The sequence below is a fragment of the Epinephelus lanceolatus genome, chromosome 7, assembly GCF_041903045.1.
Source record: "Epinephelus lanceolatus isolate andai-2023 chromosome 7, ASM4190304v1, whole genome shotgun sequence".
NCBI lineage: Eukaryota > Metazoa > Chordata > Actinopteri > Perciformes > Serranidae > Epinephelus > Epinephelus lanceolatus.
In genome coordinates, this window is record NC_135740.1 from 18,980,348 (window position 1) to 18,994,094 (window position 13,747).

Below are 13,747 nucleotides of genomic sequence, written 5' to 3' on the forward strand. Positions count from 1 at the left end.
CATTTACTACTAACTTTAACTTCTCATTATATGGTATATAGCCAATATATAGATAATTATTTCTGATGGAGTGATCTGTAAGCAGGTTATAGGTTGATATGACAAGCTGTTGCAGTTACTTATCATTCATTTGGTGTCCCATTTTTGTCCACATGAATTGTTTACATTCATCAGAAATGTAAATCCAGTATTTATTTTCCTTTCAGCTCTGTTTTTGTCCTTACTAACTCCTGAGGGAAATAATTGTCTCTTCAGCTGTTAAATGCTCTTCTTTATTCACCAACTAGTTACTTACTTCATCTGGCAGCTGTTTGGGCAGTAATTTAGATTGAAAGACGTTAAACTGCTCTGTAGGGTTGAGGGGAACTGCAGAGTTTTCCTTTTATATTACATAGTCTGGCGTTTAGAGTGAAATTGCACAAGTTTTACATTCGAACTTTCTTTTAGTACTTGAAGTTTGTGCACACTTTCATCAGAGTTCCTGTCCCTAAAAGCATTTTTTTCCTGTGCCAAGTTTTTCACTGTTTAAGGCAATTTATTAAACAGTGATGTTTTGCTGTACATGCTGTAATTTTTTTTGCCTTGCCTCAAGCTCAGCAGTACTCCTCTGTGAGTAACCTTGTCTGTTACACTGCAGCACCATCAGCAGAGACACGGCGCTGTAATTGTATTTATTAATGAAAAGCAGAGGACCTGAGAGACATACAGAACACTCACATGACACAGAGCGAAGAGCTGAGGAAACCAGAGAGGAATACAATCGTGCCATTGATCAACTACATAATGGTTATTGAGATAACCCAGAGTAAGGCATTGCTGATTGAGCATTAAAGCTGGGGTAGGGTGATTTATTTTGGCTTCATTGGGCAAAATCAGATAATAAACTTTGAACATGTTGTCATTTAAGTGGTCTGAGAGAAAACTAGACTTTGATACCTCCCCTTGGCTCTGTTTTCAGGCTATAGAGAATCCCGTGAAGGAGCACTTGAGTTAATCACAGGTCATTTCAGAGAGATGTTTCTATTGGCTGTTCTACAAACGCAGATGCGGGTGCACATCCCTTTGGTATAAGCCTGATTCAATGGAGTCCCGCTTAGAAAGTGAACATTCTAGCAGTGGTATCAACTGCCTACACAAAGCAAACCAAAAATTAAGATAATCTTAAATGAAATAAACCAAAACATTCTCACTCTGACTTTGTCACATTAACGCTTGGTCATGGACTTTCCACGTCGACATATAACATGCAAGGTACCTGTGGTGCATTTGTTGTTGGTGTTCTGGAACACGATGTCAACTTCAGCCTGTTACATGCATCATCATCACATGGACAGTTTGCATACAGTCTCTTTCACAATAAACCTACCATGTCGGTACAACATTGACTTTTTGTTCCTTCAACAACAAACGCATGTGGTTACGTTTACCCCCTAAACTTACATTGTTGTCTGCCCTGGTGCCTTTATACAATAACGGCGACTAGCTGCATATCATACCAATGTGAAAGGATGGCTCTTTTCACTGGTGTCTGACACTGGAAGTCACCGCCCAAACACTGGTATTCGACAACTTCATAATGAGACCAGATTGACTGAAACACTTCTAAATATCAGCACAGTGTTTCAGAGATGGAGAGAAAATGTTGCTTATAGTTTAGCCTTCTGCTAACTGGAGCTAAAGGCTCACAGCTGTGGCTTCAAGTTCAGGTTTATGTAGCTAATGTTAGCAAGAGTCTTGAATCACAGTGTGTGTTTTCCCCTCAGTGTGTGTCCTGCCACTACTCTCAACTGAATCAGCAAACTTTCTGTTGCTGCTGTTACACAGGTTAGACCAAGCACTGCAGCTTGCCACCAGCCCACTGTAGCACCCAGTGCTCGGAGGTTTGTGCTGGCCAAATTGGAGCTGATACAGCCATCAGTCATTGGACTCCTGTTGGTGCATACAAGAAAATATGTTTTTCCAGCCAACAGTCAGTTTTGGTGGCCTGAAGGTTTTGTTGGAAATCTCTAGTTCAGAGGAGACAATCTGCATTCAAAGTTAAAAAGATGCTATTTAACGATAGCATCTGAATTTAAATATCCTTTGTGTTGATTCAACATTAATTCTGTGATTTTACATTTATATTTCCATCATTTAAAGGTTCAGTCTTTAGAAGAAAAGGCAGTTAATAGTGAAAATTTGCAGCAAATTCTGCAGTTAACAATCAACAGTACTAGTTTTAGCTATTAAAATTGATTATTTGTACTCAGGTAATATAGGTAATACAATATTGTGAATATTTATAAGGGGGCCCAATTACAGTTATTTATATGATAACAGAAGTGTATGGACTAGCATTCATCTGGTGGCCAGAAACATAAAGGAATGCTAATTATTCTACATGGATGTGTAGAAACAACACTGTTTGAATCATACAACAATTTTATAAAGTGATGTATGCAATGTTGTGTTTCCAACTTGTTAGGCCAGAAAAATCAACAGTTGCCTATTTAAACATGCAGCAGATATGGAGCAACCTCTCTCAGTGACAGCTTACCAGCTCCGAACTGTGGTTGGAAACACGTTGGGTTATTAACATTCTTTTTAGCTTGGCTCGTTATTAGCTGGCAACTAGCTTCTAGCAGTCCGGACCACTCTGCAGAGGGAAGGATGGTGAGGCGTTTGGGTGCCGTTCACCAACAATGGCTTAATTGCAGTCTTCATCACAAAACGATTAACATGGCCTTCTCATGAAGTTGAACAACAGCCCTGGGCTCATCTAGACACTTAATTCTGCTGACTGTCATCACTCTTTGCTGCCTGCTGTCTTCACCATGACACCCCAAAGAGCTGCTTTCCTAAACACACCAAAGCACACCCACAAGGCCACCGCCCTTAAAGGAGAGAAAGGGTGAGCCAGTAACATTAAGTTTGATCACCTGGTAATTAGAACACCAATATTCACTCTCTTTTTGCTCTGTTTTTGGTTTCCACCAACACCTGAGTCAAATATATGGCTCTTTAGCTGCTATATTTGCCACTGTGTCACCCAGCTAATTGCTAAATTTGTCTGTCTGCTGTTTGGTGCTGGGCAGGTAGTGAACAGTGTGTTTAAGAGCATTTTCACTGCTGGCTTTGGTCAAAAACGACACTATGAGGGGCCGTGACAGTGAACCAAAACCATAAAAGTTGTGGGCATGAGGCTCAAACACTTTATAGAGCTGAGTGGAAATTACTTGTCTGTGGGTTTATCATTATAAGCAACCCTTTCACTTTCATTGTTAAAATAAAAGTATTGATTATAGTGGCTTTAAATAGGTAATCAGCATATGAGCCAAGTGAAGTAAAGCCTTCTGAATAGCTAACACACACATTAGGTTGTGGTTAACAACAGTGTAAATAGAAAGGAATGGTTGTTTTAAAAAAGGCAGGTTTTTACACAGAGAGAGTTTCACTGACTTTTTCTATTGTGTTTAAATTTAGAAAATGACAGTGAAAAGTATGTCACCAGAAAGCATTCATAAGATATGAATCAGAGTACTTTGAGCCATTATCCCCACTCATATTTTTCATGCTTTGCTGCCAGCCCCATCATCGGAGGAATGTTTACATTTTGGGTTTTTAGGCATCAAATTGCTCAGTAAGCCAGAGCAGGCACAGCGATAGAGAGATAATTTAGACTATCTTCTTGCAGACACTTGGATGTGCTACGGTATGAGGCTGAGTCCAATAAAGGGGGTGAAATATGAGTGAGATGCATGTTTATATGAGCCTTTATAAGTGCCAGGATGATAGTTTACGGCCTCCCTGGATGTTTTCCACACTGCTTGTTTCTAAGGCTCATGTGAGGCCGCCACCTCCGAGAACACAACCTGCGCCAGCCTCAATAAACACTCAGTACCCATATCAAAACCTCTAAGCCAGACCAACAGCATGATCAAGAGGCACACCTGAGGTGAACTCAGAGGTAATCTACCCTTCAGCCTCTCTCTCTCTGTGCTGCTCTCTTTGTTTATTTCTCTCTGTCTTATGTTTTTTACTTGCTTATATTTTCTCCTGGTTTGGAATGGGGAGAATATTTTGCAGTGTCACCTCCCTGATTCGACTCAACGATATCACATCATGATAATCTAACACTCTCATATGCCAGAGTTTTCCATTTCCTACCGAGGACCCAGTGACCTCAGTCCATTTCATATACTGCCAACCGTGCACTCCGTCACACGTCTTTTTTTTTCTGTCTCCCGCAATCTAACTCTTATTCTCAACTTCCCAGTCATGGCTGGGAAGAAAAATATCCGTTTGCTGGGGTCAGTGTTCATATTTTTGTTCCTCATGGGGTGAGTTCACCTGTACTCTACAAGATGAATGACTCGAGCGCTCTCACTGGGAAATGGCTGTTAAACAATACGATCCCCTCCTTCCTCCAAACAGCTGAATGGACAGGCTAAAAAATGTGAATGGTAGGTGTGAAAAGGCCAACCACTGAAAGTAATTGCTGTTGTGTTCACCAGAGAGAAAGAAAACAACTTACAAAGAAGTTGTTTGCAGCGCACCATGAGAGCAACATATCAAGTTGCCTAGGCAGAAGTGACACAGGTTCATTCACCTGGAATGAACTAATTCATTTTAAAGCATGTAGTCTCTGGTATTTTGACTCTCCACGACAAAGGCTCTCACCACAAAGACCCGTATTGATGCTGCTGCACCTTCACACCTTAGTGACCTTAAACAGCTGCAAGAGACAACTGTTAGACTACACACAGCACTCTCAGGTCTACAAACCTGGCTCACCTGTGATGGTTTAAACCAAGAGGGACAAGGCAGGGAAAAGGATCCAACACGGGTAAGTCCAGCTTTTCCTGGCCGAGGCTCATGTAGAGTGCCTGTGTTTCACCTCCAAGTTTTTTTGTTACTTGCTGTGGAAGATATCCCCTGAGTGCCTATACCCATATATTACATTTACATGTTCACAGTGAGTGGTAAAATTTTATTTTCTATGTAGAAATCCCTCTGTCTGGCTTATATTATTCATATTTCCATACTGTGTTAATATTCAGTTATGAACCACATCCACATAAAATAAGCTTCTCATTCATTTTTTACTACATAGGCCTTATTTTTTATAGTTTTCAAGGTTATTGCTATCAGTTATCATAACTACTTCATCGAAAAATATGAGGAAGGAATGTCTCCGCTAGATATTGCTTTACAACTGAGTGTGAAGGGCAATCACATAAGGGATGTGGCAGATTGGTGTTTTAAACAAATGTAGTATTTAACCATCCATGACCAGCTACTTTCTGCTTTAAATTTGACCTACTGGGAGCATTTGTGCACATGCACTTTTACAATTAAGCCTTCGTTATGTCTATATATGACACAGACTGGCCAATCATAGCATAGCATCGGGCCGGCTCAGACCAGGGTCCGACAACAACACAGCTGTGCTCCATTGACTCTAATGCAGTCGTTTCAGATTTCCTTCATGTTCAGGCTGGTTTTGTGGATTTGGAGCTGAATGTTGTGCCTGGGGCACGTCATGTATTAATGATACTCGTTACCTGGAGAGGTTTGAAAAAGATATACGTTTCTTCCTATGTTTCTTGCCAAAATCAAACCCTGAAAAGTGTAGGGTTAGCTAGCTAGCTACTGAAGTTATAGCCTACTGAATGTATACACATGCTGCTTTTGCTTTTTAATGATTATAACAGTGGAAAAAAAACGACCCTGCTGTACAGGAACCAGTGAAGGGAAGCAGGGAATCTTTGCTGATATTCAACCAGCTGTGTGTCATCACAGTGTGCACAGATGAATGTTGTTTGACTTCCCCCAAAGATCCCTTCCTGTCCGGCTGCAGAGGTCCAGGTGTCGGAAACACAGCTCATCTGCACACACTGCGATGCCACACAGCTGGTTCATTATCAGCAAAGTTTCCCTTTATATTCATTGTGTTCTGTGGCGATCAGCAGTGATGTGGTGGTTCACTTTTACACTGTGATCTGTAGCCTATAGTTCGGCTTTAGCTTCTAACTATCTTTGTCTTTTTAACCTGTTGTTGCTGCTGAGTCAGTTTGACATCCTGGATATATCCTTCAAACACAGACTGTAGACCCCTCTGTCTGCTTCTCTCTGGAATCACTGTTTCATTTTTTCCAAAAATATGATGATATTTCTTCAGGGAGTGCAGTTAGTTACAGTGTGGGCTCAATGCTAACAGACCATCACAAAGGGGCAGGGCTTAGCAAAAGGTAAATTCAATTAACTTTTATAGGTGAAATTTTCGTGAATGCTAGACACCTCCACAAGAGATGATAATAGATAATCTTGATGAATTGAGGACCTACACTGGTGACACCACAACCTCAGATCTGAAAGCAGCACAGGTCAAAACAAGATTAATGCAGCATCACCACTGAATGGCATGGCACAGCTAGACTCCACCTCTGATAACAAAAGTTATGGATACTTGGTACTTCTTTTGGTATCACCTTGGTTGAGGTTCTTAGAGAACTGAGGCAATACTAGAAGGCGGAGTTACAACCCTGCAGACAACTGATTGTTCAGAAAGGACTGTCACTAGCATAAACCTGCTATTTTTAAATAGCCACGTGACCATCAATCCAAATAGACTGCTTTTAAAAATGCCAGCCTGCTAAACTACATAGTTCACTACACACGCTACACGGTACAACTGACAAAGTGCAGTCATTCTTCTGTTTGGTTGCCAGTGAAAGGATCCAGTGAGTGTTGTGTTGAAGATGATGCCACGGCAGTTTTGCCTGACCTCTCGATAGCGATCAAGAATACCGCCTACACTGAGGGGGTACTGTCGGTAGTGGAAAACAAACTAATGAAAAGGATCTGGTGCCAAAAGTGAGTGAAGCTGAGCCAAACCATGCATTGGAAATGAGGCATAAGATTCAACAGCCACATTAGCGGGTGGCTCTGTGCGGCTGGACCTCAGCTACTGATGTCAGCATGCTAACACTGTCACAATGATAATGCTAATATGCTGATGTTTTGCAGCTAAGGTTTGTTCATCTTAGTTTAGCACGATAGCATGTCAACTAACTTTGCTAATTAGCCCAAAAGACAAACTACAGCTACAGGCTGATGGGAATGTCCTTGGTTGTGCAGATGTCTGGAAAAATTTAAATGTTGACCACTGGATGAAATGTTAGAGGACCACCACAGTCATTAAAATTTATCCTGAGGGTGATGTGAATGTCTCACTGTGTATCAAATTCTGTGGCAATCCGTCCAGTAGTTGTTGAGACATTTCACTCAAAACCGCAAATGTCATCCTGCTGGTTTGGTCTGGGAACAATACACGCCTTAGTGCCAATCCATTGCTAGAAGACGTTGAGGTATGTCAATGGATATATAAAAACTTTGACCTGATGATGGTGCAAGAGGAAAAGTCAGGGGATTCCCGAAGTCAGTAGGATTCATCCTCTGGGGACGGTGAATGTATAGTTATTTCCAAATATTTCGGTCCGGACCAAAGCGGTGGACTGATCACACCAAACCACTAACATGGCTAAAAATAAAATATTCTTTCCATGGAAAAATTCTCAGTTTCCTCAAAAGCCACTGGCCTCACAACCTGTTCCAAGAACTTGAAGAACAAACTCCCCCCGTGTTGTTTGTATGCATGGCTTAGAAACTCATAATTACTGTGTCTGGGAAGAAACGTGGTGTCCAAGAAGGGAGTCTGGGGTTCAGCAAACAGCCAGTGGATGGATGACTTACAGTCAGTAATAAATCCTGCGAGAATACAAGGTGAGTGCTATCAGTATGACAACATGGCATTGTGGGCCAGCATGAGGTTAAAGGTCAAGAAATAAAGCTGTTGGTAATCAAGAAATGGGAAATTAACCTTTATTAACAGGTTTTTAGTCAATGTGAAGTCATCCCAATGACTCCAAGCAATAAAATACATCATCTGAGACAGGAACGTTTCCAACACAGAGGCAAGTTCAAGGCCTGGATATAATTTAGCCTACTGTCTTGACTTATGTTGTCATAAAAATGCAACAAGGTCCTAAAATACCCTATGACTTAAGTATTATTGGATGAATGATTAAATACATTTCATCATTGTGGAACGAGAGGAGAGAATGACCAACAAACACCTCTTCCTCTCTGAGCCCCATGTTAATCAGGCTATACATAAGCACTGCTACAACTTCTTTCACATTTGTAGTTGAAGTTCAAAATAGTAAGCATAGAGCTGCCTAGCACTGTTTGAGACCGTCTCATCCATCTCATCCACTGCATGAGAGAAAGTCCCAGATGTTTCCCATAGAAATGCTTAGGGAAGGGGCTGTGCAGTGCTCTTTGTCGCAGGTGGGGAAGTAAACCACACACACACACACTTTCCAAATCAAACCAGTTATTCTGCAACCTTGTAGTAACTCTTCTCTTGTAAAACCAAATACTAGCCACTTAAAACCGAAGAATAAAATGTTTTTAAAATGTCAGATAGAGCATAAATCTCACCTTTGCATTGCTTGTCTAAGTATGTTTTCAAGTGCAGCACCTTATTCGCCTCATTCTGGTGCACCAAGCTAGGATGTGCTAATTTGTTGTGTGTTTTTCCACCTCATCAGCCTAAAATTAAGCTAACCCTAACCCCTACCCCTAACCCTAGCTGAAACACATGGGGCACGGGCGCAAGGTGTCACGTAGACAGGACAGAGCTGGGTTTTAACCTGCTACATAGACTCTGTCTTTGCATGCCAGCTTCACTGTGTGCACACCAAGTTTTACCAAGTGATAATGCAGTTGGTTATGCAAGGTTTGCAAGCATACAGGCTATATTAACTGGTACTGAATTACTAACTGGATTGTACAGGATGCATCAATTTTAAGATTTATTTTAACCCACAAGGTTGCTCTTCTGTGTCACAATAAGGTATTTGATTTTTTTTTTTCAATATTATTTTTGGCTTTATTTGATAGGACAGATTAAGCATGAAAGGGGAAGCGAGAAGGACTGACCTACAGCAGAGGGCCGCAATAAGAAATTGATCCTGTGGTGCTGCAGCAAGGACATTGCCTTTGTACATGGGAGCTCTACCCACTGAGCTACTGGGCACCCCACAATGTGGTATTTAACTTTTTTGCCTGTTTTTACCTGTTGGAGGGTTACATAGCTGCGTGTAGACAAAAAAAAAGACCTGCCATGAGTTGCATGATGCCCGAGCGCATGGTGCCCAAGTGTACTAAACTCTTCTGTGGTCAGTGTAGCAGGTCCAGTTGATTATAGAGGACGCACTCTGCTGTCGGCATGCTGCTGCAGCCGTGTTGCGCCATTTCTGTGCCCCATGTTTTGCAGCCGTAAGAGCCACCATGACTTGTATTCCAGAGCTACACTACGTGTACTTCGTATTTGAGACAGATTAGATTAGATTTTTGGACGTTAAGCACGGGCCTCAGTTGTTTGTGGTCTTATCACTTACACTCAACACGGTTTTCGTCGACTACCACCCCACACTCTGTAGGTAAGACAGACTACATTATTCTTTACTGGCATCGACTGGTGGAAACAGGTAGTCTATTAAATCTGACCCAGCAAAGGCAGTGGTTATTTATAGACGACTGTAGGCATCGCAGGATGTATTACCAGCTAAATTAACAATCCAATAAGTAAACCTTTGTTTCGGATTTATTACAGGTGCCATGAAGCCTGAGGTTTTCAATGTAGTTTTCAAACTATCAAGATTTAATGCGGCCAAGCCCTGAAAGCCTGTTACACTACAATGACCATAATTCACAGCACCTATATGACACTGCGCATCTGTGCATCAGAGCATCAGAGCATCAGGGCTCCTCTGATTTGCAGTGTGTCTGAGTCAACGTGGGCTGAAAGGGAAGTAAATTTGAAATGTGGCCTGGATGCTCAGGTGGAGGCAGAGCAGTCAGGCTGTGTTGTAATGTTATTAGCTCATAAAAGTAAGCTTTGGTAAAAATGGCGTTATGCAGTTTCTCTGCTCCTTTGCGTTTGATCAGATTATGTCTAACTGGCTTTTGTTTTCTTGTATTTGCTCCAATTCTTAAAGAGTTGGGTCGGATATCAGGAGGTCAATATGTTCACATTAGATGGAGAAGGTTTAGGAAATGTTAATAAGAAAAAAAATCAATGAATTTCCAACCAGTTCCTTTCAAAGCCTGTTAGACACTGAGATTTACCATAAAAATTAAATCTTAGCAAGTTCTTTGCTCTGGATCTCTCAGTTTGACCTTGAAAAGTGCCTCAAACCTCCAACTGTCAGTTTGCGTTAAGACTTTTCTGCTGATGATCTCAGCTCCTTCACGCCCTCTATCTCCTTCCCTCCATCTCATTATCTCTCCAAATATCATAACTTATTCAGAGGCCCTTAAAAGGCAGACTATACCCTGACACAGCAATATCCTCCAGGAGTCCGCCAGTTCATTAAAAAACCTCATCAAACATGCACAACACAAACACACAAAGACACACACGCATACACACTGACACACACAAGAGCTAATTCAGCTTTCTGGGAAGCTTTGCCCCGTGGTGCTAACAAGTTTCCTTTAGCCCTCGTATATTGTCTCTTATCAGGGTGCAAGATCTCAACGTTGTCCCCTCTGAAAGGCCTTTGTCTGAGCACACTGCATTAAATTTAGCTTGGCTCTCACCTGTGAGGCAAGACGTTTACTGTACATGTGGAAAGAGTGTGCTCTCCTCAACCTGTGAACAACCTGTGTGCAGCTTTGGTCTGTCACAAGCCGAGCCGCTGACCCTGAAAACTTTTACATTATGTCATCAACTGTCACGTACCCTGATAATTTTCCCTTCTGGCATCCAGCGTTCAAATTACCCGCACCTGGTTGCCATGTTGGTTGCATGTTTTTGATGAAAATCACTTGCCAAGAAGGAATGCTTTTCAATAGTCTCTCAGTAGAATAGCTTAGGGCTTTATTAGGGACCATACGCCTGTCTGACAACACACTCCCGATGTTGTGTTAAATCCCATATGCAGCTGTGTGTTACTCAGAGCGTCTTAAGGTATGTGTGTGTGTTGTGTTGGGTAAACGGCTCTCTTCAGCTTTATTACCTGGCCATGAATCATGAGCCTTCATTACAGCCTGCTCATTGTGCTCTGAAGGTTAAGCAAACCAATTAGAGTTCCCCACACGCCGTTGGGGTTCTCGGCAACAACTGCATCCCCACGTCTTGCATTCTAAACAGGCAGACGAGGGGCCAGGATTAAAGAAAGAAAGGAAGTGAGAGCTAGACATGAGGATGTCTTTGGGAGGCTGGGAAGGCTTCATGGCCGGCAGTGTACAAGAGAGGCGAGAGAAACTATAGCAGAGGAAGAAGAGAGGGGAGGAAACAGACTATGAGAGTGGTAAAAGGAGGGAAAGAGAAAGAAAGAAGCCCTATTAAAAGAAATGACACCGTCACGGTTCACTGAGCGCCTGCACTGGGCGGCAGTACCCCTGTGCTTAATGCTCTCTGGCTGTCAGCGCCACAGTCAGCAGCACTGCCTGGCTGCTCCCAGGAGGGAAGCTGTGTTGGTCTATGCTCTCGATTAACTCTGCCGCTTATTAGAATAGATACTGGGAAAGGACTCAGCCAACCAAAGAGCAGATCCGATAGAGTGCAGACGTGGCACACTGTAATCATAATGTGAAGTGTAATTTTGAGAGGTTCTTCGGCAAGTCAGATCTGAGGTTTAGATACGGCAGCGGCGCCATCAGATTCTTTGATTACACCCCGCCTTATGCATATTGGTTTTGACTGATACACAGAGGCTTTTTAAATTTTAATTGTCATCGCAATCATTTTCCTTGGATGAGTGAGACAGAGGAGGATGTGGAAAACTGTGTGCACTTACATCGGGAAGAATTCAGGACCATGTGTCGCGGCTCTGAAAGCACAAGTCTCTCTCATATTCCAGTGAGCACCCCGGGGATTCAGGTACTGCTGAAAGAACTGTCAAAGGAAGTTTTGAGAAACAGCTGAAATTATAGCTTTCATCCACACACAAAGTGGATAAAGGTGCCTGAAATTGGTTCTTTTCAAAACGGTACAAAGAAAGGTCACTGCGTTGGCGAAATGTGACGAGGAGTACTGTTTATTAGTATGTGGCTGTTTTTTTCTTCTTGTCTTAGAGGAGGCATAAAATTACCTAAGCGCTGACCTTCTCCTAAGTTTATAGATATTTAAAATAGCCAGAACTAAACTCTGCTTTTGTGCACAAGAGGAGACGGAGGGACGGTACAAGTGAGAGAATGTGTGATCTCATCCAGGAGATATAAAGATGTGAGGCGAAGGCTGGGAAAGGCTGACTCTGGCGCACTAAGTTGCCATATTAGCATTTCAGAGGGAATAGTAGAGGAATCAGCTAGGAAACAAAAAGGCTGGATCAGCACTGACTGACAGAACCAAGGACTAATGTTCAGTGGGAGAGAAAAAAAACCCTCCTCCCTCTTCTCTTTCTCCGTCTGCTTTTCCTTCCAGCTCCGCTCAGCCAGAACACCAGCTAAAGATGAATGACTGTCAGGCTTTCATTGTGTATGGTCCTGTTTAGCTGGAATCACTGTTGGTCCAAAGACTTCATATTTCCACACATTCACTGCCATTATTGTTGTTATAAAACCAAAAATATATACAATTTCAATTTCAGCAGTTTGTGTTTACATAGTGATCCTTTGCATGACCAACATGGAAACAAAAACTGCATGAAATACAATTTAAGATACTTGTACTTCACTTAAGATTTTTTTTTTAATTTGAGGTAACTTTATAGTTCTGCTCCACTGAAAATATTTTGCTTTTTAAACCACTACATTTATCTGATAGTTACAGCGTCTTTGCAGATTAAGATTTTGCACACAAAACATATGGTCATCCTTTTGATGCATTATGTGCAGGATGGTCTTGACTCAACCTGGAGGGGCTAATTCCTTGGCTATTATTAAAGAAATCAATATTTGTCACAAAATATTGATTTAACAATGATTTTATTGCTTCCACTAAGCATCGATGATCAGAACTGAGTCTACTGCAGTGGTCTATTATTCATAGCAGCGGTCTGCTATACACTGAATTACAATGTTCGTTTACGGGGTAGAACACCCTGTGTCACAAATATAAAATGAAATGGTGCTGAGCAAATGCTGCCTCAATTGGTTCATTTCTGGCCACCAAAAAAATCTGCATTAGTTTAACTTTACATTAAAATATTTTCACTGCCTCACCTTGCCATCAGGCAGCCATCTCTGACAGGGAACTGAAGCTTTTATCTCAAAGCCACCAAGACCCTTTGACCAAGACAGAAATATTACTTCGTAGAACACTGGAGTTGAGGGTGTACGGCTGCCTTGATCAGTTAGTGTTTAAGACAAAGCAGAGAAAATATTCCCAATACAGCTTACAATATATTTTGTATTCATTCATTCATTCATTCATTCATTCATTCATTCATTCATTTTCTGTATCCCAGCTGACATTGGGTGAGAGGCAGGGTACACCCTGGACAGGTCGCCAGACTATCACAGGGCTGACACATAGAGACAGACAACCATTCATGCTCACATTCACACCTCTGGACAATTTAGAGTTATCAATTAACCTGCATGTCTTTGGACTGTGGGAGGAAGCCGGAGTACATGGCGAAACCCATGCTGACACTGGAAGAACATGTAGACTCCGCACAGAGGGGCTCCCCCACCGCGGGTTTGAACCAGGAACCCTCTTGCTGTGTGGCGACAGTGCTAACCACTGCCT